The sequence below is a fragment of the Peromyscus maniculatus genome, chromosome 4 (genome assembly GCF_049852395.1).
Source record: "Peromyscus maniculatus bairdii isolate BWxNUB_F1_BW_parent chromosome 4, HU_Pman_BW_mat_3.1, whole genome shotgun sequence".
Lineage (NCBI taxonomy): Eukaryota > Metazoa > Chordata > Mammalia > Rodentia > Cricetidae > Peromyscus > Peromyscus maniculatus.
The window spans coordinates 61,305,869-61,333,159 of record NC_134855.1 but is presented as its reverse complement, the minus strand read 5'-3'; the positions used below and the strand labels follow the sequence as shown (position 1 = coordinate 61,333,159).

The 27,291-nt window shown below is 41.3% G+C and overlaps 1 long non-coding RNA gene across 1 annotated transcript; it reads right to left on the bottom strand.

Annotated features, from left to right (window-relative positions):
* Positions 1 to 13,329: 13,329 nt before the first annotated feature.
* On the bottom strand, positions 13,330 to 27,290 carry LOC143272916 (uncharacterized). The gene is made up of 3 exons (XR_013050567.1): positions 26,969 to 27,290; positions 23,274 to 23,372; positions 13,330 to 13,599 (listed from the first exon to the last, which is right to left on the bottom strand). It is a non-coding gene; the product is annotated as an uncharacterized LOC143272916 (long non-coding RNA).
* Between the last annotated feature and the right edge of the window lies 1 nt (position 27,291).

The following is a 27,291-nucleotide window of genomic DNA, read 5'->3' as shown; positions in this document are numbered from 1 at the left end:
GGTGCACTCCATAATTCATGTTAAACCTCAATTCTCCAAACCATAGTAGTAAAGGCACAGGCCTTGGGAGCTTACTAGGTCATGAAGTCCACTCTTGTGGGTAGGATTAGCATCGTGTAAAGAAGTTCAAGGTAGAAGGAATCAGGCACTTGCAGTTTTCTCCCTTCTGAGAAATGAACACACACGTTCCTCCCTTCCGGATGAAATAGAAAATAAGAACTATTTAGGAAGCATAGATAAAAAGCAGTCCTTACCAGATACCAAGCCTGCTAACACTTGATCTTGGACTTCCCAATCTCCAGAAGGTGAGATATTTCTATCATTTGTAAGTTATCCTTCTGTAGTCATTGTTACGGCAGTACCAATGAACTAACACACTATTCCATGAAAATAAAGAGAACCCCACTATGTCATATAGAAGATTCTACCTCTAAGCTACACCCCAGCCTCTAAGAAACTCAACTAAAATAACTGTGAATTATAATCATTTAATGAATACATATTAAATTAAAAATAGTTCTTTACTTCAGTATCATCCCCATGTTTCCAAAGACAGCAGCTGAAGACTATTGTTAATCTTATGTTATAGCATCTTTTAGTCTTACTACAGAGGCTAAATCCATGACAATTTTATCTCTGTCATACCAAGTCACATTAACACTTTTTGTTTGTCAACATCTATGTTGTTATTCAAAGAAACATTCTTTTCTTTTATACATGGTTTAATTCCAGTGTATAAAAATGTAATTAATTAATGATATTAATTTGAATTATAATTTTTCTTTTTTGATAGTATGTGGAAACTTTCAAATGAAATAATCCTTACCAAAAGTTAGTCAGCTGAGCTGAGGGTATGTTTCAGGTTAACGAAAGTGTTTGCCTACTGCCCTAGCCCCAGATTTGATTCCCAGCACTGTATAATCAGGCATGGTGGTACACACCTGTAATCCAAAAAAGTTGTGGACACAAAAGCAGGAGGATCAGAAGTTCAAGGTTGGCCAGGCAGTGGTAGCACACGCCTTTAATCCCAGCACTTGGGAGGTAGAGTCAGGTGGATCTCTGTGAGTTCAAGGCCAGCCTGGTCTGCAGAGTGAGATCCAGAACAGGCACCAAAGCTACATACAGAAACCCTGTCTCGGAAAACCAAAAAAAGAAGTTCAAGGTCATTTCCTGCTATATGACCAGTTCTAGGTCAGCCTGAGTTACATAAGACCCTGTTTCAAAAATAAAAATAATTAGCCAAATAGTTCTACTAAGTGAAGACTTGGAAATCTTGTTTCCCGTCAACCTACTTCCATCACTGCCAATTCATTCAACAAAAAACCCTAAGCCATTCAAAGTTCTCAACAAAGATAATGATACACTGAGGACATCAAACAAACTGCTATCCCTCATGAGAGACATGTACTGAGACCTGTTAACACTGCAACTATACAGTATGCAGGGTTCGGCAGGATCCATCCATCGCATATCTTGTGGCGAATCCCTGCAAGTCTTCATTCTCGCAGAAAAACTAGTCATGGGATATTTGGTTTCTCTGGACAGTTGACATCACTTGAGAACTCCTATTCCATCTACATCATAAGAATTCTCAGTTCCTGAAGACATTAATGCCATTCTCATGATTTGGCCATTTCAGTACAAAAATGCAGGTCCCCCAGTGGTCTCGCTTCTTCTGTGTTCTCATTCTCATACCTCCCAAGCCATCCAGCTGCTTAGCTCCTTCTTAGCATTTCCCCCTTGTACTCTGTGGGGTTCCTTTCCTCTATAATTTATTATATGTAACAATTAATAAGCCTCATAGTGGATGGCAGTGCTCAGCCTGAATTTAATGACTAGGCTGGACATAGTAATCCTTGCTCTGTGAGTTAAATCCGGCCTAGTCTAAATTGAGAGCTCCAAGCCAGCCAGGTCTACATAATGAGAACTTTTTTCAAAACAAAACAGGTGAACTAATTATTATTTCCTTGTTTTTATGCAACTGAGAAAAGTGTAACAGTGTAGGACGGGACAGATGGGAATCAAAGTTTGGGTACTACCAATATAACTCAACTATTGACCTCAGTTCAGGTTATAAGCCAAAATTCACAGTCATATTATGGAAAAAGTGAATCATAATGACCTATCAGTTCCTTCAACTGTTTTGAAAACAAAGAACTAGAAAACCCCTTTCTCAGTTGCCTTTTTTTTTTTTTTTTTCTGTGACAGTTACAGCCAGAGCCTGAAGTGGCGGTCACATTATAGCTGTCATCAGGAAACGGAGAGGGATAAATGCCTGTCTTCAGCTAGCTTTGTCTTTCATAGTCAGTCTGCAATTACAGCCTATAGGAGGGTGCTGCCCATATTCAGCCTAAGTCTTCCCTGCTCAGTTAAAGCTCTCTAGAGAGAGCCACACAGACAAAGCTAGAGTTGTCCCCTGCATGTTTCTAAATCCGTCAGGTTGACAATGTAGATTAACCGTCACAACACCTAATTTCACTTTCAGAAAGACTTCTTTCTGGAAACTTGGAGGCATTCACTTTATTATAATCATTACAAATTTTTCTTTTGATCAGTGTCCCCAGAGTACATTGTGTCAGCCAGTTTTGAATCATTATGACAAAAATACCAGAATTTCGCCTTTAATCCCAGCACTTGGGAGGCAGAGGCAGGCAGATCTCTATGAGTTCGAGGCCAGCCAGGTCTCCAAAGCGAGTTCCAGGAAAGGCGCAAAGCTACACAGAGAAACCCTGTCTCGAAAAACAAACAAACAAACAAACAAACAAAAACAGAATTTGCATAATCTGAGGAAAAATTTATTTTGTTCATAGTGTCAGGGGCTTGGGTTGCCTGGCTACATTATGTTTGGTCCTGTGGATAGCACGTGATGGAACAAAGCTCCTCACCTCATGATGCTTGTAAAGCATCAAAAGATGTAAGAGATACTGAAGTTCCGATTTCCCCAGAGGGACCCCACTTCCCTCCACTAGGCCCCACCTTCAAAGATTCCAACTGCTATAAATAGTGTCACCCACAATCTGGGAACCAAGCTTTTAGCTCCCGTGCCTTCAAGAACTGAAGATACAAACTGTAAGAAATATGAAATCTAACTTTGCTTCATGAAATGATGAAACTGTGATTGCAAATCAAAGTGTGGGAAAAAAGAAAAAGTTTTTAACTTGAGTTCTCAGGCTGATTTGTTTTAGGAAAAAGTGTGTATGGAAGTTGAGGAGCTAGACCCTTAGCCTTTTTATATTATCGAAGCCCATGCATTTGGTAAAATCTTGCTGGGCCTCAGCAATGCACATATGTATGTACAAAGATTACTGATCCATTATCCCACTAAATCCCAGTTTGAACCAACTTGTTCATCTTCTCCCTTTCTTTCACTACTCAGAATCCAACACGTCATAATGCACAATTAATATTCACTGTCATTGTTCCTCAGCTCTACTTTGTTCTTCATTGTTTCCTTGACTTTGCAGAACCTGCTCATGCATGGCTTCTGGTTCAAAGGTTCAGTCCATTGTCATCATGGCAGGAAGCATGCTGACAGATATGGAGCTGGAGAAGGAGCTGAGAGTTCTACATCTACATCTGGAAGAGAGAGTGAGCCACTGGGCCTTGCTTGAGCTTTTGAAACCTAAAAGCCTGCCCCCAGTGACACATTTCCTTCAACAAAGCCACGTGTCCTAATCCTTTCAACTAATGGCACTCTCTATGAGCTAGTTTCATTCAAACCACCACAATCACCATTTCCACCTCACACGTTCCCACTAAATGCACGTGTTGACAGTCAGCTTCTGTCAGAAAGTATGGCACGTCAGTCTCTATGTCACCTCAAAATCTCCAAATCTGAATTTACTGTATTTCCTGCCAAATTTATATCTCTTCTTGACGTCACAACTGATTATGAATGTTACTACCAAGGCTTCTAAGTTAGAAAGCACCAAAATTTTTTCTCAATTCCTCAAATTTCTGCTTCCATAAGTAATCAAGTCTTACTGGTGTTTGAATAAAACTTTCCTTTTCTCTTTGATTCATCCTTTTAGCAAACATTTGTTATACACGTATTATGTTCCTTACATTGTTTTAATCATAATTAACAGAGACAAACGTAAACCTACTCCTATTTTAGATATTTTTACATATATGTACATATATAGTCTCCAGCTTACAATTCTCAATTTGTTATGATTGTTATGGAAAGAAAGGAAGGGCATGTAGACATACTAGTTTGTTCAACATTTTTCTGTTTTCTCTAATCTATGAAATAATCTAATATCCCTTGTTTGTTCAACATTTCTCTGTTTTCTCTAATCTATGAAAGTCTAATATCCCCAATTTGTTATAATTTGTGTTGGTTGCTTTGTATTAAATATTGGCTTTTATTATGCAATTATTGTTGTGGGTATATTAACGTTGAATAAAATTCTTTTATTATAAAAATATAGTATAGTCGAATACATTTTTCCCATAATTTTAAGAAAAATTAAAAGGAAAACTGCAAACACATACCTAACAATCATTGATTAACAAGTGTAAAATACCTAATGAAAATAAGAATATCTTGTCCTGACACTTATACCTCAAGAACTCAATAATATTAACTACATTAAAAGCAAATGTCCTGAAGTGTGCATTTTAATGCATTTTTATTTCCTATTGTTTGGAAAAATACTTAGGCATGCATTTTTTTGTTTGTTTGTTTAAAATATAGTGAGAGCTGGTTATGCTGACGCACACCTTTAATCCCAGCACTTGGGAGGCAGAGCCAGGTGGATCTCTGAGTATATGTCCAGTCTGGTCTACAGAGTGAGTTCAAAGCCAACCAGAGCTGCATAGTGAGACCCTATCTCAAAAACAAAAATTGTAGTAAGGGTTATACGAAGCAAAACAGCAAAGCTCTTATAAGCATGAAGAAGATGAAAGTGTACAATAAAGGTTTTCACAGATATCCAGACACTGACTTTAGACGTGTTTCCTGTGCTTAATATAAGATGAAGCTTACATTCGGATGAGTCAGGGTCAAGCCAACACACAGCTAACACAAATGATGCTGCTTTAGTAGCCAGAGGGGGAGGGGAGCTAAACAATATCTAGCTTACACGTGTGTCTTCTAAGGAGTAAGCACATCAGTCCCCATGGCATTCAGCTACTACTCGAGGATGGCCCATGTCCTTTAAAGCATATTTATAAACGAGACGACAGAAGGGGGAAACGTTATACGTTTGATCTTCCCATAGTTCAAATGTCTTTCATAACCTCCTGAAGAGAAAAGCCACCAACTGAAAACCCTGAGTGCAGAGACAGGAAGTACACGAATTACTGTCCTTCCTGTGCTGTGTGAAGTCGATTTCTTCTCCAGTTCCCTCGTTGGGAATCGGCGCCAAACTTTAACTAATTTAAATGGCTGACTCTAATAGGAATGGTTTTAAGGATGAGGCAAAGAAGGGTGCCGCACTGCACCAGATAATGAAATTGTTGAGTTTCCGTTTGACACCTCACCATTCAGGAGATAAGTAAAAGCTATTTACAGACAAGCAATGACTGACGAATGTTTGCCAAGAGAGCATTCAGTGCAGTGCTCTGCTGACACCTAGTGGAATAAACATAAGCTCCCTCCCACTGCTGCCAGGAAATCTGTTTCCACCCTTCACCCTATAGAGTCACAAAAACACACTCACATAAATATCTGCAAGACAGCGTCAGTGTTGATTTCATTTAAATTACTTGAAAAAAATTAAAAACAGAGTCCATTGTGAAGTGTGAGCCTAATTAGCCTTATCAATAAAAACCAGGAGTCAGATATCAGGGTAATAACCCGAACGATCAGAGAAGCAGAGGAGCAACCACCGGTGACTTCTTACCTCTCCGGATCCTCCCACCAAAAGGACGGAGATCCTGTCTCTACCCTGCCTTATCACTTTCTCTCTCTACCTCTGAGTACTGGGATTAAAGGCGCGAGCCACCTCTTGGCCTCTATGGTTAACGAAGGGCTAGCTCTGCCCTCTGATCTCCAGGCAAGCCTTGTTTGTCAGAACACAAACAAAATATCACACACCACCATTGGATTTCAAGCCACACCTCACCAAACTCCATGCAAATGAAAATTAAAATTAGCCTACTTAAAAAACAATCAGTAGATTTTATTTTCACTAAAGTTCTAAATTAAAAATTCATTTGCTAAGACGAAATGGGCCCTCTTTTACCATATACTGTCATCCACTCTCTGAAGACACGTGCCAATTAATTTAGCGGGGTTTTATTTTCATGTCTGTACCCTATAATAACTCCTTAAATTGTTTTATTTGCTTTTCCCACAAGTAAGCTGAGAATTTGACTTTTTCCTTTCAGCCTTGTCATTCTCATGAAAGAATTGCATCATGCTTTTGGTATGTTGTCACAGATGAACATGTCCTGAGTATGTCAATCGTATTCAGAGAATGCTATATGGTAAACTACAATTCCATTTTGCATCTCCCAACAACATTCTGTCTTATCAATCAATCTATTGCTACTGAAGACACAGTCTGTTTCCCTCTGAGCCCAGTTCTCGGATAAGAGCCTAGAGTAAAACTTCAATGGCAATATTTCAGGGGAAGATATATGTGTGTGTGGAATCCCAGGAGAAGAGAAGTGAAGAAATGGGGGGAGGGGAGGCCGGGAAGGCAGAGAACACATGAGAACATGCATTAATGAACTGATCTTTTGGCATTGATTAGCTGGTGCTCCATGCAGCAGGACTGTATTCAGAACTGTATTTTGGGACAGTTGGGAGAAGGGTATTAAAGCCCACAACCTTTTCAACTATGCCCCAAATTAGTACTGAAAGTCCTGCTTCCCGGCTACTAATTCCATTCTAGAGAAGTTATGATTGATCCTCTGAGCAACATCTCAGCCTTATAGCAACAAGTCAGCCTGGAAAACAAGAGCCCAGTGACATATGGCCAGATGTAAAAATAAGGCCCTGTCAGGTTGGGCTCATGTGAAGTCTGACAATCATGTTGCTACTGGGTTGAAACCATGACCCAAAGATCACCAAAAGAGTTGCATCCAACACAGGCCCACCCGGAGCTACAGGCCTGGACAGGAGGGGGCTTCTGTGTGGTGGAGAAATGGGAGAAAAGGAGAAGCAGAGTGGTTCATGCAGTGTGGAGAAAAGTGGAACTGAAGACGAGACGGTGGTGAGGAACCAGCTTACACGGGTGACCTATGCTGCCCCAACCTGGGGCCATGTGATGTCTGGGCCTGTGTTGCCACTGAGGGCCATGTCTGGGTCTGTGGCCCTACCCAAGCTGGGATCTGTGTTGATGTCTGTGACTCACATTACCACTGGGGGCCATGGGATAGCTGGCCCTGGTGGCCTGGGCACCAGAGAACTGGTCCTGCCACTTGCCAGCTGCCTCAACACAGGACAGCTTCTGTCCCTCCAACACACACACACTGGCCCCAGTAGTGTGGGCATAGGACAGCTGGCCCCGGCTCTGGGAGAACCGTGCTCCCCCCTCATCACTGGCCACTGCAATGGGCAAGCTGGCCCCACCCCTTACCACGCTTGTGGTAGAACTGGCCAGATGGTGTGGGTGCAGGAGAGATGGCCCTGACCCTCACCTGAGTGGGGGCAGTCCCAATGGAACCCAGACTGATCAGCTCAGCTACCACCCAGTCCCACATTCAGTGCTTTGAGTTGGCCCACCCCAACATCCACCTCATCTATGATCTGCTGATGTGTGAAGGGACTGATCTTGTGGGACCAGAGCTGCAGGATCTCCATGACTCAGGGCAACATCAGGATACCCTAGAGGAGTTTCAGTGAGGGTCCAGCATTGATGGTGTACCAGAAGCAAGAGGCCTTGAACCAGACCAACCAACTCATTGCAATGAACATTTACAAGTAAAGCTATTTGAGCAAAAGGGTATACTGGGTGACATACTGCAGTTTCCAAGGCTACTATGACACAAGAATATATGATGGAAAGGTGGGAAAGAAGGAGGAGCAAAATTTTTCATTGTGATTGTCGTTTTGGTTTTGTACTATATTTGTTTTGTTGCTGTTTTCTTTGGGGGTGGGCTATCAGGGTGGATGGTGGCTATGGAAGGAGTGGGAAATGAGTGTAATTGGGGTGCATGATGTGAAATCCACAAAGAATCAATAAAAAAATTATGTTAAAAAATGAGCAACTGACCAAAAAAATAGAGTTGCATCTAAGACCTTCTCAGATTGTTTCTTAACTTTCTGTCTCTGTTACAGGAAGCTCTGAAGCTATCTTAAAAGGAAATCTGCTCAATACATTAGACACATCCTCTTTTCTACCAATATGTTCTTCTTCAAAATAAATCTGAAGGTTTCTGAACTGCTTAGACACTTGTGTACGAGATATGCCCTGGACATCTGTATCTCTTACAGGATTCCCTGTGGCAGTGAGACTCTCTTCATTTGATTCTATGATTGCAGAGAGCATGGACTCCAGTAGCTTCCAGGGTGCAGGCAAAATATAAAGGTAGGAGGTAAATATTCAAATTTGTGCCTATCTACAAAGTGTTTGTTTTCTTACCTGCATAATACTACTATGCCAGTTAACTTTCTATCTCTGTGACTAAATATCTGAAAAACTTAAACAGCTTCAGAGGTTTCTGTCTGTGACCTCTTGGCCTCATTGTTTCTGGTCCCATAAGGAGGAATAAATCATGGTATTTACTGCTCTAGAGGTGGTGGGACCTGGAAGAATGGAGCTGATAAATGAGGCAGACTAAAGTCTCATGCAATAGAGAGCATCAGTTTATACTCTGAGGGTTAAACAGTCACATGCATAAAGTATATAATCACAAGGACAAGTCACACATCATAGGCAAGCCACATGTGGCAAAAACATGTTTTTCCATGGAGGCATATAATGAATACACTGAAGTAAACCCACCCTTATCCTCTGCACCAGGGAGGAACACAAAGACACATTCCAAAAAAAGATTCTGTGTTTTGGAGAAACTGAGGTCACAAGACTCTTGGCTTAGTTTCTTGGAGTTTTCTCACAAGTACTCAGAAATCTTCTCATGCTACTCCATTCCTGGACCCTGTCCAACACCTCCACCTTTTTTATTTTTTAAAAGGTTTTTGTTTGAGATGTTGTATTTCAATCTAATTGTAATTTTGAAAATTTACTTATTTTTACATCCTGACCAGTTTCCCCTCCTACTTCTCTTCCCATTCCCTCCCCCCACCTCCTCTCCACTCCTCCATCCATTCCTCCTCTACTTCTGTTCAGAAAGAGGCAAACCTCCCATGGGTATCAACAAATCATGGCACATCAAGTTTCAGTAAGAGTAAGCACCTCCCCTCATATTAAGGCTGGGCAAGGTAATTCAGTGTGAGGAGTAGGTTCCCAAGAGCCATCCAAAGCATTAGGGACAGCCCCTGTTCCAATTGTTACACACCAGTATCCTATAAGCAAGGAAATTATAAACACAATGAATAATAGCAGAACAGTGAAAGTATTGTGCAGGATTCTCTGCCACCAAGAATAGGACCCAAACTATGTCCAGTACTACTGGTTACATTATTATATTCACCAGAAAAATCTAAAGCAGTGGTTCTCAACATTCCTAATGCTGCAACCCCTTTAGTACAGTTCCTTATATTGTGGTGACCTCTGACCATAAAATTATTTTCATTGCTATTTAATAACTGTAATTTTGCTACTGTTATGAATTGTAATATAAATTTCTGTGTTTTCCAGTGGTCTTAGGCGACCCCTGTGAAAGGGTCATTAGACAACCCCCCCCCCCAAAGGGATTGCAACCCATAGGCTGAGAACTGCTGGTCTAGAGAATAGCTTGAAAAGAGAACCGTATGATTAATAATTCTGGTCTCTTATAGACTATAAGCCCATATTTGTCCTTTAATAGGAACACAAATGTTATGATGTTCTATGTAAATTGGAAATAATTTAAATCCCAAGAAAAAATTAAACACAGTCCCTTCTTCAGTCGGATGATGTAGGGAGCCGCCATTCTAAGATGGCGCTGGCTTCCTGGTAGCCTAGCTGTAAACAACTCCATATTTGGCTATGATGCACGAGTATGGTAATTGGCCTTATGTCCTCAGCCTATCCTGTGGCTCCCCGTGCTAGCATTCTGGCGGGACCCAATCGCAGTATGGCACGTTTGCCTTATTCCCTATATAAGCAGCTGCAGTTTAGTCCTCGGGGCCGCCCCTCCCCTCCCGCTCTCCCTTAACCAAGAGGCGCTCCAATAAAGTGTGATCTGAGAAGAATCCTCGCATGGTGGTCGTTCTTCCTCGCTGGCCGAGGAGCACGCCGCAACTGGTGCCGAAACCCGGGAAGGAAACTTCGGACACCAGGTGAGGGGTGGAAGAGGATTCAGAACTCAACACACGGAGCCGTGACGTCGGAAAGTTCTCCAGGTCAGGAACAGTGATGTCGGTAGTAAGTTCGCCAGGAACGGCTACGACATCGGTAAGTTCTCCAGGTATGCTGATTACTATAAGGGGATTAATCCGCAGCCCTTCGCTCAGACATGGTAAATGGATATCGGTAATGCGGGCATTACCGCGACAGGATGAGTCTGTTACGATCTCAAGGTCTAGGCATAAACATGGAGTCATTAGTAAAGATAACAGGAGCTGGATTCATACCATCTACAAGCTGAAGCAAAGGAGGATGAGGTACACAAGACCAATACACATGCTCAGAGGCACTCACTGCGATGCACAGGTCAAAGCAGAATAGCGTCACCAAAGACTCTCAGGTGGCATAGGGCTCTGTGTGTTTCATAGAATGATACCTCCCTTGGTACATAGAGCCTTGACTTGGCCCAAGTGGGCAAACTTGACTTCTGATGATATGGTTGATATCTCATTTTGCTCTTTAGCTGAAGGTTTGCTATTCTGGAGACTGTGTCCTCACCCTCTGCAGCTGTTCTTGATGGCTTGGAGCCAGGGGAACAGAAGAGGAATCCATAACGTTTCAGTGGATCCATCTACAAAGACAGATACATACCCCTTCCCAGTTTTCTTCTAGAGATGTAAAAACAGGACAGATTAATGCATCAGCTTGCTTACTTCTTTTTGCAAAAAAACCAGGGAGGCCAGAGTGTGCACAAGTATGAGTCTACTGCTGGAAATAATCCTACAGTATAAGCAGAATCTGAAACAATATTTAAGGGTTTATGAATTAACCGTAATAGTTTAATTAAAATAGCCAGTTCTACCTGTTGAGCTGAAGAAAAAGAAGTTTTAACAGACTGATGACTATCTGGACCATGAATCCCTCCTAAGGGTTTAGATGAAGCATCAACAAAATAAATATATATCTGTGGAATGGGAGAAGGTTGGACAATGTAACCACAAATTCAGTTTGTATGAGGAAATCCCCAGCTGGAAAATGATTTCTTATCCTTCCACAGTAAACTGCAAATCAAATTTGAAAATCCATAGAGTTCTCTAACTCTCTTAAAAATTTTTAGTTAGGGGTAATATAATGCATCAATGAGCAAGTCCATATATGTAAGACGAATTGCTAATTGGTCTCATTAATAAAAACCTGAAGCCAGATATTGGGGTTGAAACTAAGAGATCAGAGAAGCAGAAAGAACCCAGCCACGTTCTTACCATTAGCAAATCCTCAGCCCAAGAGAGCCACTTCCTTATACTCACGCCTGTATCTTTTCTGTGCCTGCCACTCATGTCCTCTTTCTGTCCAGCTACATCACTTTTCTCTTTCCACTCAGCTCTGTCACTTCCTGTCTGTCTGTACAGACCTCCAGACTTCTATGGTTAACTAGTGCTGGAATAAAGGTGTGTGTCACCACGCCTGGCTCTGTTCCCAGTGTGGCCTTGAACTCACAGAGATCCAGATGAATCTCTGCCTCCTGAATGCCAGGATTAAAGGTGTGTGCTACCATTGCCTGACTTCTATGTTTAATATAGTGGCTGGCTTTTTCTTCTGATCTTAAGATAAGCTTTATTGGGGTGCACAAATAAAATATCACCACACGTACAATTGTTGACATCAGGTCCTTGCTGATTTACTAATTGAGCAAGAAGAAAAGGGTAAGTAAGCAGTTACTGTTTTGTGATCCTGATGGTGTGAATAAATCCATGCCAAAGGTTTGTCCTCTTGTGCAATAATGCCTGCAGGAGAAAGTTTCATGGGGAAAACAAGCTGAAAGGGGTGAAGAATCTACACAATGCACAATGTCTCTTTTAGTCTGAATCCTGAGCGCTGTAGTTCTTTTTGCCTCTGGAGATAATATTTGAGGACTCTCCAAGCTGTCTTTCCCTCTAGAGTTTGAAATAGATTGGTCATAGGTAAACATGTTGATTTTGCTGAAATTGCACTAGAAATACCAAGCATACCTCATGAGGCTGGGAAGGGACCGGGAAATGAATTCCTTTGCCCTGCTGGGCCCTCCCTAGCTGCTTAGGTTGTAAACAGCTTTTTATAGGTTCTCCTACATCTTTATCGAGAAGTGGAAAGAATTCACGTTTAGAGGGATTATCTAATTCCTCACTCCACGCTTCAGGGTCATTTTCAGGAAATGGAGGCTCCAGTGAAGAACTGGCGCTGCGGGATGAACCGAACGCTGGGTTAGGGCGCCCGATGCAGTGCCACAGATAACTAACTCTGCTGGTTAAGGGTCACCAGCAGAGTTAGTTATCTGTGGCACTGTGTTTACTTCCGATTTTGCCTGAATGGGGGAAAATCTCCCTTTTTGCCTCTTTTACCAATTTTAAGCTTTGATTATCCAGTTAATATTCATTCAAGAAACTACCCAGGCAAGCCAGACTGACATGAGTGGAATGTGTAACCACCAGAGACCATGTTGAGGCCTGTGGTCCCTGTAGCCGCTGACGGCCATGAGTGATTCAGTGGTCCTGATAAGGGCAAGGGCCGAGTTGAGGTTTGCAGCCCATGTTACCAACAAAGCCCATGCAGATGACCATGGTCATGGCTGCCGCCTGAAGTCATGTTAAGTCTGTTGGTGCAGGAGAGCTGGCCCGGATCCTTGGCAGTCAATCTGTGGAGAGCTGGTCCCTCACCACTAGCCAAGGGGGGTTGGAGAGACACCACAACAGCGATTTCTCCGGCCACCACACTGCTCTCCTCAGCTGATGGCTTCTGGTGTGGATGCAGGCAGAGAAAGACTCATCGTCCCCTGTCCCTGGACACTAGGACACGAGGAACTCGACCATGCTCCAGTAAATATATGGATCACACAAAATCAACTTGTTTGTTTTTTTTTTGTTTGTTTGTTTGTTTGCTTTGTGGGGGAAGGAGATCAGGAAGAAGGGGAAAGGGGGCGGACATGGGTTACTCATGTGGTACTCACTGGGAGGTGAGGTACAACTGGGGCACATGATGAGTGTGGTAGTTTGAAAGAAAATGGCCCCCAAAGGGAGTAGCGCTATTAGGAGGTGTGGCCTTGTTGGAGGAAGTGTGTCACTGTGGGAGCAGGCTTTGAGGTCTTTTGCTCAAGCTTCTCTCAGTGTGACTGCCGATTGACTTCTTGATGTCTCTGAGTCAAGATGTAAAACTCTCAGCTCCAGCACATCTACCTGCATACCGCCATGCTCCCCATCCTGATGATAATGGACTGGACCTTTGAAATTGTAAGTAAAAAAAAAAGAAAGAAAGAAAGAAAGAAAGAAAGAAAGAAAGAAAGAAAGAAAGAAAGAAAGAAAGAAAGAAAGAAAGAAAGAAAGAAAGAAAGGAAAGAAATTATCCACCTCTTCCTCATGATTAATATCCTCCTTATCTTCCTTAAGCATTTTGACAAACAATCCAAATCAATGCACAAAATTGACCAGGGATCTTTTCCTTTTGTTTATGTGCCTTTTCAATATTCTTTTGGACTCTATCCCACAATTCTTCACCTAAAGTTTCTCCTTCTGGAAACAACTTGCAAGCAATCTAATAGTTGTGATTTTAATGCTTGTGTTTCTCCTTTCTTTAAAAAATGGTGTACAAGCTTAACATAAGGCCAGCTACACATTTTTGGACAAGTTCTATGTGGTGAGCAAGCTGCATGTGGTGGACAAGCTGCGCGTGGCAAAAACATGTTTTTTCCACAAGAGGCATATAATAAATGATTTGAAGTAAACTCACTCCTATCTGCTACCCTTGGGAGGAGCAAGAAAATACGTTCCAAGAGCACTTCTGTGTTTTGGAGAAACAGAAGTCACATGACTCTTGGTTTCTTGGAGTTTTCTCACAAGCACTCAGAAATCTTCTCACATGACTACATTCTTGAATTATGTTTGGATGATGCTGTGTGGTGTGTGGTGGAGAAAAGCTGTTTCCATGACCTGGGCTAGGAAATGGAGAGAGAAGAGAACATGGTACCAAGATATCCCTACTGCCATGGCCCTAAGGGCCGCCTTCTCTCACTGAGCCCCACTCCTACGGTTTTATCACTTCCCCAAAGCCCTTCCACTAGCAACTAAACTTTTAAATATGACCTGTCAGGGATAGGTTGTTAGATCTAAACCAGAGGGTTTAGGATTAGACATACCTTTCCTGGAAAGAGCAAAGTGGATTATTCTTTGTGTTATAGTTTCAGAGGTGTTTATGACAAATAAAATACCCAAACACATTTTTTACTCCAGACCATGTAATTAATCTCTCTTATCCTTTCTCTATTTCTGCAACTGTGTCTCTCAATTTCTTCCTTCTCTTCTCCTCTTCCTCTTTCCCTTAACACAGAGAGAGAGAGAGAGAGAGAGAGAGAGAGAAAGAGAGAGAGACAGAGAGAGAGAGAGAGAGAGAGAGAGAGAGAGAGAGAGAGAGAGAGAGAGAGAGAGAGAGAGAGAGAGACTTTTCTGTCCATCCCTAGAATTATGGACTTTCCCATTCAATCTTGATACTGACCACTCAGGACCTACCTGTCAAGTACACAGAGTTCCTGTTTATTTCTAGTACTATATCCAAGAATGTATCTTCTCTCAGCTTTGTTTGATACCCAGCCTAAACACAGTCAACAGTGTGGTTGCACACCTTTTCAGTTACATTTGGCAATAATTTTGATTGCTTAATTCATCCCTTTTCTATTCTAACAAGGTTTTTGATTTTGGTTTCCAGGTTTTGGGAGGGGGTTGTTTTCTTTATTTGTTGTTTGTTTGTTTTTGAAACAGGGTTTCTCTGTGTAGATCCAGCTGTCCTGGAACTCAGTCTGTAGACCAGGCTGGCCTTGAACTTCCAAAGAAACACCCGCTGGGATTAAACGTATATGCCACCAGTGCCTGGCCATTCTAACAAGTATTATTTTGTTTTGTTTTAGATTTATTTTATGTGCTCTATCAGGGCATCACATCTCGATATAGATGGTGGTGAGCCACCATGTGGGTGCTGGGAATTGAACTCAGGACCTCCGGGAGAGTAGCCAGTGCTCTTAATCGGTAAGCCATCTCTCTAGCTCTCTAACAAGTTTTTAAAAATGTTTCTTTACTGTTTTCTTCCCTCTTTCTCTTCTCTCTTTTCAACTTTCTATTAATTAGATATAAAATCTCATATACATCTTCACATATTTGAATTCTTTCAGTTTCTTATTGTGTTGGGTGGTTATGGTTGGGTTTTGTTTCTTCTGCTTTATTTGGGGGAAATTTCCTGAGCTCTCACAATCCTCTTGAGTCTTCTGCCATCATTTTAATGGCCCATGTAGCATGAATCTTAAAAGTTCTTATTAATAAAATCAAACCTGAGTCAGGTATTGGGGTGAACTGGAAGATCAGAGAACCAGAACAAGCTACAGCTACCTCACCTTGCCGGATCCTCAGTTGGTCTTGTTTCCTCAGACTGGAGGTTAACCTCATCTGGCCAACTTCTCAGCTGATTTTGTTTCCTCAGACAGGAAGCCTCTGTGTCCTCATATCCAAATGGCTCTCAGCTGAACTGTGCTGCTCAAAACCTAAAAGCTTAAGCAGCCAAATGCTTCTAGTTTCTGGTCCTCACGCCTTATATACCTTTCTACTTTCTACCACCACTCTCTGGGATTAAAGGCTCACTTTCTGGGATTAAAGGCGTGTGTCACCATGCCTGGCCGTTTCCAATGTGACCTTGGACTCACAGAGATCCAGAGGGATTTCTACCTCTGGAGTGCTAGGAGGTGTGAGTGTCACCATTTTCTAGCCTTTGTATCTAGTGGTTGTTCTGTCTCTGACCTCAGATAAGTTTATTAGGGTGCACAATATTTTGGGGGACACAATACCACCACAGCTCCAAGTTCTTTGGCATCCTCATATTTCTTTCTTGCAGTATTCTTATTTTATAGGTTTAATTGACATCTTTCTGAAAGACATCACAACACCTTTCATGCTTTCATCTTGGCAGGATGGTTCTTCCAAGGTTTTGGCTTTCAGCTACTTGACGTCTTCTATGTGCAATTTCTTGGTTTCTAGCTTATATTTGATTTAGTTGTGGTGTAGATTAGGGGCAGAAATCTAGGCTCTGTGCATGCAGACATCTTAGCAGCTCTGTGTAATTACAGCACTACCATCTGCTATTGGGCATGGGACCCTGTTATGGAAAGTCCTTCTATTTTACTTCTCTGGTAAAATAAACCTCTGATAATGTTCCTGGGCTGACACAGTTGCCTAGATGTCAAAGTAAGGAAGGGGAAGTTTTCAATCAACTTTTCTTTTTTGGAATATTATCCTGTAGCACCCTCTGTAGCATTGGCAGAGATGGCTGACCCCATAAATCCATTGGCTCTTTTGGAATTCTTCAAATTAAATGGGATTGGTCCTTACTTTTCCAACACAAGTTCAATTTAGGCCTTCTACCAGTCTGCCATGGTGCCCACTACTCACCAATCATTACAAATTTTTCAAAATAATGTTGCTTCTGTCTCCATTCTAATTCTCCTTGTACTTGTAGGCATGTGCCATTCAAAACATTCCTTCACTATAACCTGCTGTGGATATTGTTCTATATAAATAAAACACTGATGGCCAGTGACCAGGCAGGAAGTAGGTGGCCAGGCAGGAAGTAGGTGGGACAAGGAGAGAGGAGAATTCTGGGAAGCGGAAGGCTGAGGGGAGAGACACTGCAGCTACCACCAGGAGAAGCAGCATGTAAAGACACCGGTAAGCCACCAGCCACGTGGCAAGGTATAGATTTATAGAAATGGGTTAATTTAAGATATAAGAACAGTTAGCAAGAAGCCTGCCACGGCCATACAGTTTATAAGTGATATAAGCATCTGAGTGATTATTTTATACGTGGATTGTGGGACTGCGGGGTTTGGTGGAACCTGGAGAGAAGCCCTCCAGCAACAAATGGCGCCCAATGGCTCGAGTTTCCACCTTAAACCTGAGAATATTTAATAACCAATTCTAAACAGAGCCAAAACCAGGTTCCTGCTTCTTCTCTCATATGGGCAGCTAGATGCCGCAAAACGCAGGTTTGAACACAGGCTGGTTCCTGGCGTGTGCGTTTGACCGGCAGTATGGCAGGAATGAGGCGTCTGCCAGCGGCACATTAAGCTGTGTGGTAGATTTAGTTTTTGCTATTATTTAAAAAAAAAAAAAAAAAAGAGGTTTCTGGGCTACATGCTGCTTTGATAAAAGCTTAGACCCACTATTTCTGAGACTTGATGACTCCCAGAGCTGGCGGAAAACGTACCACCGCCATGTTAAAAAGCTGAAGGGGGCGGAGCCAGCACCGTTTCAGGCTTAGAGGGCTACAGTCAGTAAGACTGATTCAGATAAAATAGTTTATAATACATGTAAAAATATGCGTAGGCTTAAAAGACAATATATATATATATATATATATATATATATATATATACCATTATATAAACAAATAGTATCTAAAAATAAATTGTTTAAAAAAAACAGTAAAAGTAATAAGCCACGTAAAGATGACTATCACACACAAAATCTTGATTATGTTTTCTTTGATATTCGTAACTAAAGAAAAACATTTGATTATAAAAGCTGTTCAGTTATGCCAAAATGTAAATTTTAAAGGTAACTTGACTTCAAAATTTGGATATAAGGATATGTTACTTTGGAAAAGAGGTTCTGCTTTTGTTTCCACAGAAAGCCAGAGGCTGTGGATTTGTTCCAGATTAAGATACATCAGGTTTCAGCAGCCAAGACCCCCTGAAAGGTCTCCGATGACACCATGGCCCAGATGATCCAACATCCAGAGTGGTTTCAAGGCAACTGGTTCACACAATACAGCCTCACGGACTACCCCATAGGCCTAAAATTTTCTTTGCGTCCCCATAAGATACAGCGCCCCCCTCCAGCAGGAAGTAGTAAGAGACGCTATGCCCAAATTCCCAAATATATCAAGCTGGCTTTAGAGGTGGAATTGGCTCACTCCCCCTCTAAACCCAGACATAGTGCTTTAAAAAAAAATGGTTAAGAGATTCTTGTGTCCCAAATCAGAAGAGCCCTCTGGTGTGGGACAGAGAAAAACCAATATTTTTATTTAAAACAGGTTGATTATAAATGTGATCTCTTTCTAAAAAAGAAAAGGGGATATGATATAGATATATAGGAGGATATAGAGATGATAAGATAAAAGGGTAGATTAATGAACCTACTTTTAAAGAACAACTTGTTTAAAATGTTTTACATTGGTATAGATTTTAGTTTATGTTTAAAATGTTTTACATTGGTATAAATTTTAGTTTATTGATACAAACTTGAAGTTAATTTTGTTATACTGTATATATATATATATATATATATATATATATATATATTCTTGTTTGAGGTATTATGTTTATGTAACTCATTTAAAATTGTAATGGATAATTAAAAAATAGATTAATAATTAGTCATCTATGATAATCATATCTGTAGCCATGTTAGTTAAGTCTTCTAGGTATACATAGATATATTTCAGATAGATAGGTAATCTTCAAACACTTCATAGACCTAGAGAATATGACATTTAAATAACTTAAAATTCTGGTGACGTGAGACACAATTGCTCCTGGCTGCACCAATTGATCCCGAGAGAATGTTGGGCTTCTAAGACATTTCCATTTGGAAGTTTGTCTTTTTGGCACAAAATGGCCTACTGGGCAAAGAACTGCCCTTGCCTTGACGGCTGACAGTACAAATATAATGCTGTCCTTTCTGGACAAGCGGGACACAAGGAAAGTGACCACTGTACTCTGCCAAGACAGGGTAAGATGGTCTCTCAGAATTCCTGCTTCTAAAAATGGTCTGTCAGATACTCTAGGCCTGTAGCCAATTTAAATGCACCAACAATGCTGAGAAACATTAGGTGACTGTCCAGGCTGCCAGCTGTCTTGGTCTACTTTTGCAAGATTCCCGAAAGTTGCTTGCATCCATCTACCATTTCTCAGGTACCATTATGTTCCTTCTCAGGTCTTTGATGTGGTTGAAATCTAGATGGTTGTAATTTCCTCAGTTATGATAAAAGATAAGTTAGATATAAAACCTTAAATTCACAAATATAAGATAGATAGGACATCTTCTTTAATATTGTAACTGTAATTCTTGCTCGATAATTGTTTTGTTATATGTAATTTTACCATGTTAAAGTTAAAACCTTACTTTTTAAAAAAAAAAGAAGAAAAGGGGAAATGCTGTGGATATTGTTCTATATAAATAAAACACTGATGGCCAGTGACCAGGCAGGAAGTAGGTGGCCAGGCAGGAAGTAGGTGGGACAAGGAGAGAGGAGAATTCTGGGAAGCGGAAGGCTGAGGGGAGAGACACTGCAGCCACCACCAGGAGAAGCAGCATATAAAGACACCGGTAAGCCACCAGCCACGTGGCAAGGTATAGATTTATAGAAATGGGTTAATTTAAGATATAAGAACAGTTAGCAAGAAGCCTGCCACGGCCATACAGTTTGTAAGTAATATAAGCGTCTGAGTGATTATTTTATACGTGGATTGTGGGACTGCGGGGTTTGGTGGAACCTGGAGAAAAGCCCTCCAGCAACAATAACCCAACAATGTTTGGGAAGACTGCTTAATTCAATTACTATTTTTAATTATAAAAAAAACCAACTTTGTATCTCTATCCAGCTAATAAATACTTTTTGTCATCTGAGTCACTGACCAGGAAAGCCAAAACACAGTAAAGATATGGCATATGCATATCTCAAAGCAACACACTCAAAGATCGTATGTAGGGAGTTTAGCTACACATCTTTTCAGCTAATTATCTTGCAAACATCAAAAATTCAAATTTACATCTCCAAAAATGTAAGTTTTTGTTTGTGAGTTAGAACTAAGTGCTGGGTAGAGTGTCTTTAAAAATGCTTTACAGAAACAAGTTCCCATGGAGTTCATGTCTTCCTCTTCCTGAACTAGTGAACTGGAATCCATTCTGCCTGCATGAAAGACTACAGAATTACAACAGTTACAGGCAGAAATGGAGACAAAGCAACAAAGCAACTTCCCCCATTTTGAGAATAAACACCAAATGTAGAAGGAATCACCAAAATGGGTGACCAATTTTTCTAAAAGAACTAGGAAAAATATCTGTCTCAGCCAAAGGCTCTCCTCCTCCTTCTCTCTCTCTCTTTCTTTCTTTCTTCTTTCTTTTTATTAAGAGATTTTTTTATTCATTTTACATATCAACCATGGATTCCCCTGTCCTCCCTCCTCCCACCTCCCAGCCTTCCTCCCCAATACACCACCCCCCATTTCCACCTCCTCCAAGGCAAGGTCTTCCCTGGGGAGTCAACAGCAAAGGCTCTCTTTCTGATTAGGCTTTTCTTTTAATGGCTTGGATTTGTGGCTGGCCAAATTCTTCCAGCTTCTCAATCTCCTTACCCTCTTTGCGCTCTCTCTCTCTCTCTCTCTCTCTCTCTCTCTCTCTCTCGCTCTCGCTCTCGCTCTCGCTCTCGCTCTCTCGCTCTCTCGCTCTCACTCTCTCGCTCTCTAATTTGATAGTACAAGCTCTCCCAGATTGCTGTTGTCATTGGTACTGAAGCACACAGCTTAGTCCTGATGACTCTCCAAAGGCAGACCTGAAGCTCTGGGCTGTAGTCTAATGACAGTGATAATATAAAGTCCCTAGTTGCTGCTTCAGCAACATTCACAACAAGGGTGTGATGTCAAGTCCTCAGATTTTTGTGAATGTATTGGAGATTTTTTCCAAGATGCAGGTGAACCTCATGATGCAGGGAAACAATTTCCCTGAGTACCTCTCAGATCAAAGGTTGATCCTGTGGTTCTCCTAAACAACCTGAAAATTAGCTTGTAAATTATAATAAACTCCTTTATACTTAAAACTAACGGAAGTGACTCTGCTGCCCAATCCAACACAGGCAAATAATTGAGAACACTGTTCCCTGCTCATGTAAGTGTTGTTCCCCTTCATCTATCGGCTCTTTTCCACCTATCTGTTCTAACAGTTTTTGAAATTATTCATTTGCCAGTCTTTCCTTTAAAAAAACATAATTCCTTATTGATTCTTTGGAAATTTCACATCATGTGCCCTAAGCTTACCTACTTCCCAATCCCTCAATGTATGCCCCCCAAAATTAATTAAAAATAAAACAAACAAAAAACCCATCTTGCTCATCCATCTTTTAACACCTCTTCTTACATCCTTGTGCCATTGGGAGCTGTGGTGTGTCATGAAGTGTACCTCTTTTGTCCAATCGGCCCCACTCGTAAAATGTCCACTGCAGTGAGGCATTGGTCTGCTTCAAGGCCTCTAGTTTCTGGTACATGATCATCACTGGGCCTTCATGGAAACTCCTCTCAGATATCCCGTTGTTGCCCTGAGTCATGGAGATCCTGAGGTCATCATTCTCAGGACCAGTCCCTTCACAGACTCCAGCAGGTCACAGATGCAGCAACTGTTAGGGTGAGTCAACCCAAGGCCCAGGTCTGGGTGGTTGCTGAGCTGGCCAGTCCAGGCTGTTGGGACCACCCTCTCAGGTGGCAGGCAGAGCCAGTTCTCCTAGTCCCATGTCATCAGGCCGGCTCTCCCCTGCCTGTGGTGAGAGGTGGGATCATCCTTCCTGAGTGCTGGGATCCGCTCTCTCATGGGGGTGCTGTGGCAACTCTCCTGCTGCCTCGTCCAGCGAGGGGCGGGGTCAGCTATCCCTGGGCCAGTGAAAGACAGGGCTGGCTCATTACGGTCCTCAGATTTCAACACGCATGGTTCCTATGAACCCCTGTGGTAGAGAGCACAAGCCATGGACATCAGCCCAGACCCTGGCTGCTGCTGGGCTATGCACCCAGACATATAAGCCCTGTTCCTCACTGGCCCCGGGATAGCGGCGTAGGCCGTTTAGGTTGGCATGGTTCCTGCTGTTTTGTTGTTGTTGTTGTTGTTGTTTTCATTACCAGTATTTTCTACTGCTGTGAAATAAATTATGAGAAACCTAGTGATTTAAAACAATATTCCCTGGCTCACAAGTCTCTAGGTCAGAAGTCCAGGCAGACTCAGCTAGGTCCTCTGCTTGTGTCTCACAAAACTGAATTCCATTTGCCAACCATGCTATGCTTTCATCTGGAAGTTCTGAGTCAGAATCTGCCTTCAACCCATTTAGTTTGACGGGGAAAATCCAGTTTTCTTGATGTTGTAGGTTCCTTGACCACTGTCAGTCAAAAGCTAATCTTCCAGAGGCCCCAGGGGCCCTTCTCACGTGTTCCTTTCCATCTTCAAGATAGCCAGCGAACCATGCTCCCGCTCTGATTTGTCCTTCTGCTACAGGTCAGAGATGATTCTGACTTCACAGTGTTCAGGACGCTCTAGCAGCCCACCACACATCATCTCCCTTTCAAACAGCCCAGTCACTTGATTAGTAACTAACGGCAACTGCAGTATCTTCTTTGCTGTGTGGTAGCACATTCTCACAAGAGGAAAAAAAATAAGGGCAACCATCATTAGGGTTACTCTTAGATTTCTGTATAGTTCAGCCATCTCTTGCTGTACTCATAATTTAATGTCAAAATCTATTTTTTATTATCTCATAGTCTTCAACTGGAAAGAAACTGGTATTACTCATTCTGACATCTTTTATTATTTTATATATTTACCTATTATTTAATGTGTATGGGTGTTTTGCTTACATGTATATTTGTACACCACATGCATGCTTGGTGTTCCTGGAGACTAGAGGAAGAGGATGCTCTATCCCCTATAACTGGAGTGATAAACAGTTGTGAGCTGCCATATAGGTAGCAGGACCCAGGTTTCATTCCCATGGGTACTGGGAACAGGACCTGGTCCTCTAGAAAAGCCATTGCTCTTAACTTCTGAACCATCGCTCCAGTCCCCCAGTCTGGCATCTTGAATTAAAAGTCCTAATAATACTTACAGTGAGTTTCAAATTTATTTCTGTTATATCTTGATTGTGAAGCATGGAAATAGAGTTTCTCCATAAATGACTCAATGACCTTTGCTGGCCTCCATTTTCCTTAATTCAAGAAGAAGAAGAAAACTCCTTGCTAAATGTAATTTGATGTGAGTTAACAACTGAACAATCTTAGCTAAATAATATCTATTGTCAAGGAATATTGTGCTGGGTAGAGTTAAACAGGCACATAAGACTTCATGAAATGCCATTGCAATAAGCAGAGAGATCAAACTCAATTACAGTGAGATAAGAACAGGAATTTGTGAGCATTTGGAAGAGCTAGTGGAAAAGCATCGCTATGTGGGAATAGAGAAGTTAGCGACTGTGACTCAGCCATTGTTTTTATTACTTGACATTTTACTAAATCGGGATTGCATTGCTGCAGAGGGTGGGGTTTAGAGTCTTCTCTTTCTTGGTAATTCTTTATCAAAGGGGTGGTGCCCATAGTCTTCAGTAGAATTTTACTGGCTTTTGATACCATCAAGGCTGGAAGAATACTTGCATCTCAGAAAAGTGAGAATTTTCCACTGGAAATTTTCTGAAGTATTGTTCTAAGGCAAGGCAAGTTAGGGATCTGAAACCAGCAGGAAAAATGGTCTAAGGTTTAGTTGAGTTAAATGGGTGCTAAGGCCATCTTAGTCAATAGGGAGAAAAAGTTTGTTTTTTTACTCTATTCTAGTTTCTGTTGCTGTGATGAAAATACCCAAACAGCAACTAAAGAGAAACTTATTTTAGTTCAGAAGTCCAGGTGGAGTCCATCATAGTAGGGACTTAAAGCTGTTAGTCACACCATATCTACAATCAAGAAAGGGAAATAAATGCATGCCTACTCGCTCAACTTGGCCCTTTCACTCTTACACGATTCAGGGCCCAGCCCATGAATAACATTGCCGCCAATATTGAGAATGGATCTTCCCACATCAATTAATACAATGAAGAAAAACCCTCATTGGCATATCCACAGGCCAACTTCATCCAGAAAATCCCTTATTGATACTCTCACTCTGGATGATTCTAGATTTTGTCTAGTTGACAGTCAAAACTATCGAACACGCCACTCTCTATATTTCTCAAAAAGGTATAAAGGGCAGGAGGAAACTGAAGTGTGTGTAAATTTGAGTCTAATAACAAAGGTGAGGGTCTTAAACTCATAAATGTCTTCTAGATTCTTACTAGTCACTTTGGCAGTGGGTTCCCTGTTGGTGTCCACTACATTTACACAGTTACACGGTGTAATTTACACAGTTACACTGTAACTGAAACTATTTTACTTTTCTTAAGCTTAAGATACCATGTTGGCACCTTCTATTAGAGTCCTTGGTTCTGCTTCTTGTCAGTCTTGAGCTTAATGAATTCTGTATCTTCTCTCTTTTTTTTTTTTTGTGGACATTTACTAGAGGAAAACATCAACTCTGATATTCTCTGTACACCTTGAATCATTCTAAGCTGGCCTGTAAGGAAACACCATGACCAAAGCAACTTGGGGAAGAAAAGATTTCTTTGGCTTACACTTCCACATCACTGTTCACCATTGGAGGAAGTCAGGACAGTAACTCAAACAGGATAGGAACCTGGAGGTAGGAGCTGATGCAGAGACCATGGAGAAGTGCTGCTTACTGGCTTACTCCCTCCGGTTAACTCAGCTTGCTTTGTTCTGGAAGCCAGGACCATCAGCCCAGGGATGGCACCACCCACAATGGACTAGGCCCTCCTCCATCACTCACTAATTAATAAAATGCCTTACAGCTGAATCTTATGAAGGCATCTTTTCCATGATTGAGGTTCCCTCCTTTCAGAAGACTCTAGCTTGTGTCAAGTTGACATAAAACCAGCCAAGACAGAAGCCAAACATTATATCCAGTTCATTTATCTTTTTTTCCTTCAATACCTAGCATATTCCTATGTGTTAAACAAAGCAAAATAACTGAAGATTTCTGGTAGATTAGGCCTCCCTAGCTCTGTTCCTGAAGGATTTTCCCACACACAGCAGTCCCAGCTAGGCTCAATCATCACCAACCCATCTCAATGTTCATCACTCCTAGACTAATTACACACATCCATGTTGAGATTAGCAACTGACTTCTCCCTCTGACTTTAATTAGTCTTCTTCCTTCTAGGCTAACACTGCAAGTCTAGCGTTTTTACATCTTGGGTTGGGAATACAGGAATTTACTGACACCTTTCTTCTATGGTCAATAGCATTAATAATTCATTCATTAAACAAACTTATCAATGCATTAAGCTCAATCAGTTTTCTTGGAGAAAATATGCCTTGACATATAACATAAAGGATAATAGTGTAAATTCAAGGAGAAATTTTAATTCTCCAAGTTAAAACATTTGCAAATGTATTACTCTTGTCATCAAAATTTCAAAAGATGACGAAAGCAGATGGGACAGTCACCTGACTCTGAAGCTGTTTCTAAAGTTTTAACTGTCAGTTATAAAGACAAATGTCAGCCAGAGAGACTACAGTTCTGTTCAGCAATCTGCACTTCCTCCTTTTAACTCCCATGAGAACATGGATACTGTTACTTTTACTATTCCTCAAAATGGAATTAATGAACTATAGTCAATTTATACAATTTATAATTTAAGTATGGGACCTTTTTGAAAAAAGTATTTATCACATGTAAAGCAAATGTCACTCTAAATAAAATGCAATAGCTTAAATATTGATTGATGTTTGATTTTTAAATTCTTAAATAACTTAAATAAATGCATACACACACATTCAGGAACATGGAAGATGGGGGGAAAAGTGACTACAGAAAGTATCTTCAACATGAAACCTGACTCCTTCTGTTACATAGAAAATATGAATTGACATTCATTAATTCTGAGTTGTTAAATTATAAATACTATTGTATAAAATGAATTTATGATTTATCTTGTTCTCTTAAAAACCTAAAGGGGTTTTCTTAATATGTAGTGTTTTTCTTTGTTAACACGTTTGACTGATGCTAATGTTGGAAGTATGGTCGTGTAGCTGTTAGCCCTTCACTACTTAATAAGAAAGCAAAACAAAATTAAGTCAGTTCAAACCTTGGACCTGAGGTCCCATGGTGTTTATGTAGATGGCTCATGCCTTGATGCCTTGTCAAGCTGCCCTAACCATCATCTTTACACTGGGGTGGGACTTTTGCCAATTTTTTTCGAGTTTTTGACCTGATCTAGTTGTGGTTTCCTCCCCTGATAAGAGAGTATCAATGCCTTCCTTGTTCCTGTAACCCACCAAGTAGAGCTTTCTCCTGCTTTTGATTTCTTAGAGAGAATCCAGCGACATGACTTCTCATTCAGTAACCATGACTCAAACTGTTGACTAATATTTTAGGATAGCTCTCAACTCAGAAGATAGAAACGAAGTTCAGAAACAAATTGTAGATTGTTGGGTCAACATTTCATACCTTGGGGGGGGGGGGGAATCTAACTTTTTAAAATGGAGCTTTATAAGTTTAGAGGCTGTGGATACTGTGACAGCACATCAAATGTCCAACCCCAACATGCAATTTGTTTCCCCTAGCTTTAAGACCGACACAGCACACACACACACACACACACACACACACACACACACACACACACACACACACACACACACAGCTGAGCTGCTTAAAGCTATCCCTATTTTTCTCCATCTTCCCTCAGCGACTTACTCATTGTATGCTGTTGTGAGCCACTGGAAACGTTTGTGGAATTCTGAACATCAACCATCATGCTGAGATTTTGACAATGGATGAGAAATACGCAGAGAGTAACTTTAGCCTCCGGAACCACACTGTAACCGGGTCTGCGACTGCCCCAACGTACTGATCTCTCCAGTTCTGCCTGTAAGCAAATCTGCAACAAGAGTAAGGAATTTGCCGCTGTGCCTATGGCCCCCGGGTTTGAAAGTCTGCAGGCAGACTTCGGGAAATCTCTCCCGCCCCAAACTCTAGCAAGGCACACTGGAGCGCCTAGGACAGAGCTACCGTCGCCA